Source organism: Temnothorax curvispinosus, unplaced genomic scaffold, assembly GCF_003070985.1.
Source record: "Temnothorax curvispinosus isolate PA1 unplaced genomic scaffold, ASM307098v1 QBEX01001666.1, whole genome shotgun sequence".
NCBI lineage: Eukaryota > Metazoa > Arthropoda > Insecta > Hymenoptera > Formicidae > Temnothorax > Temnothorax curvispinosus.
The window spans coordinates 7818-10862 of NW_020211446.1; positions in this window are offsets into that span (position 1 = coordinate 7818).

Consider the following 3045-nt stretch of genomic DNA (forward strand, 5'->3'; position numbering starts at 1 on the left):
TGTGATTTTCATTAAAGCAAACGTGTTTTCGGAGGTCAAAAATAAAATTTTTTGCGCGTCAAAAATTTTAAATATTTTAATATTATTTTCTCTCCAAATCTCGAGATAAATGATTCTGAAGAGTAATGCATGCTGAACACAAATCCAGCAAAATTTTTTTTCCGTTGATTCCTAATATTTTATGAGTAATCAAACTTAAAATCTATGTCTGGGGCGAAGTCGTCACCAAGCCATATCATGGAAGCTTCGGGCAAAAATCAAAGTCAAAGAAGCCAGCAGCGGTAGGATTCCGGCGAGGACTTGGATAATATGTGCTGTGTGTGCTCAGAAATGACAGAATAGAGCTGACGAGAAACAGTGCGTTTCGTGCGAGCGTAGGGCACATAAGTGTGTGCGCTTTTCTTGTAATTATTTTCCGCCATCGTGTTTTTAATTAATGTTTCCATTTTTCTATTAAAAAATGATTAATAAAATGTATCCTATCATTTTTCATGATCAAAATTACAAATTTTCATTTAAAATTCAGTCCGAGAATGGAGTAACGACTCCGCCCCGGCAATTTTGACATTTCAATTTTTGCACCTTTGTCGTTTTCACTCTATATCAGTTGAACAAAGCGATATAAACCAAAAATGTCCGTATAAATTTTGTAACCAAGGGTTCACTCTTTACAACGGTATACCACATTTTACTAAAATTATTTGTTTTGTTGTTAAAAATTGGCACCAAAAAAATAGTGACGACTTTGCCCCGGTCTCTCCTACCCAAAGATTAAAAGAAAAGATATTTATATGTATACTTTAATAATACTTTAATAATACTAGTTAATAATACTTTTAATAATACTTTTATACTTTAATAATACTAGTTATTCGTTCATTTGAAAAATTATCTTATAACACGGTAAAAACAAAAGTTTTTAATAAAACACGCAAACTTTTTTATGTACAATATAGTGACACTTGAATAAAATTTGGATGAAAATCTGGTTTAACAGAATAAATAAAACTTAAAATTACATGGAAATTTGTTTCGTTTCTGGCGATAATTTAACAATTTTAATATATGTGTTATTAAATCGTAATCACATATTTTCAATTATCCTACTTTAATCTCAATGCAGTGTTTTATAACTTTCGTGAATTTGTAATTAGTGACAGAAATTCGTGTATACTATAATATTCTACAAAATAATTATTCAACACAATCTGCGTAAATTCGCGTTGTTCCATGAGAATTTAGCCAAGTTGAGAAACGCGCACGATTGAAATTATGGCGACAGACTCTTAGTTTCTCTATACGTATAGCGCTTTACGGATCTTTCCGGTCTTTCTAACGCGCAGATTCAGAAGATGGGGACGGCTACGGAATAGAAAGTAGACGCAATCTCTCCTTGGAAACAGTCGGTTATTCTTGGAATACCCCGCAAATTTATGGTACAGCGGTGAGAGGAAACTCTGAGAAGTTTCTCGTCCCGAAACTTATTAATTAATAATCCCGCCTTAAAGACGATGGAATCTCTCGACTGCGTTTAGCAAAACACTTGGTGTACTTTATCGTGCGATATTTAATGAAGAAGTGCGAGAACGATAATGGAATAAAAGAGGCAAAAATTCAATAAGATTAGAGAAACATGTAATAAAAACATTTTACGTTTGTAATTCAAGCACAGTCATATTATTGCGATATAATGAACAAACACAAATAAGGCGTATGTATAGAAGTAACAGTAAAATATTTTATTTTTTCAGAATTATTAACAAGGGAAACGCCGTAATCGGTCGGGACTTGATCTTGATTGCGTAAAATTCGTACGTAAAATTCACTAAAAAAAATAATATTATGGGCAATCGAGACCCAGACCTGACCGATTACGGTGTTACCCTTGTTAATTTGATTTTATATCTTGTGTGTTTACGGTCGTATTTTCACTTACAATTAGAGTAACTGGGGGGAATATGCCAGTGTGGGGAATATGCCACTCGTTATGTTTAACAAAGCTACGGCTAGGAGCGTTGTTGTAGATACTGTAAAATTGTTAATAGTTATTTGTGTAACAAGTGCTGTAAGATGGAAATTGGACGTGCGGGTGATCGCAGCCGGAGGCGAGTGCGATCACCCGCACGTCCAGTTTTCAACTTAACACACGTGTTACACACCCTATTTTATGTTGCAAGTGCGTGGAAAGTGGTCTATCACGCACGCGTCGCGTGCGTAATGGGCCACTTTCCATGCACGTGTGACATGAAAATATTATATCTGATGTTTCGCCCAACTTTTACTTACTTCCTGTCAGTATTATAGTTTTTATGGGGTAAGTACAGTATGACAAGTATGACAACGTGCTTTTTAGAATTTTCTTAGTGTTTTATTGAAATTGTAATAAAAATATTCTTTACATGTTTTTAGACAAGAATGCCCTTCTAAAGTTAAATTACTATACATGTTTGTATATGTGGCATATTACCCCCACATGGGGGTAATATGCCACTTTTGCAACACTTTTGTATTTCTTTCTTTTTAATAGTAAAGAATCAAAATATTTTATTAAAACCATATATAAATAACAGATAAAAGAAGGAAAAAGAAGACCAGTATGCAAAGATACCTCAAAAAGAAAGAGAAATAGGAAAAAAAATCATATTTTTCTTAAGTATGACATATTCCCCCGAGTTACCCTACTTATTTTTCAAAATTGTATTGAAAGCACACATTTTGTATATCACTGCACATTATTTCTAGATAAAAAAGATGCAATAAAAATATGTTTAGCATTTATTATTCAGTTTAAAGTATGAAAAACTCGAATAAAACTTACTCAAATCCGTATACATGCAAAAAATTTCTTCAACTTTAGAAGGTAAATCTTGAAAAGTAACTGTGATTTCCTTATGCATGCAATAACAAACACAATAAGTGTAGGAACAGCAAAAATAACGATAAAAGGTAGGCAGAATTCTAATTCCATCTTCCGCCCGGTTTTTCGATCTTGCGCGATTGCTTTTACTGCGGCAAGAATGGAGGCGAGTTGAATCGATCGAGGCC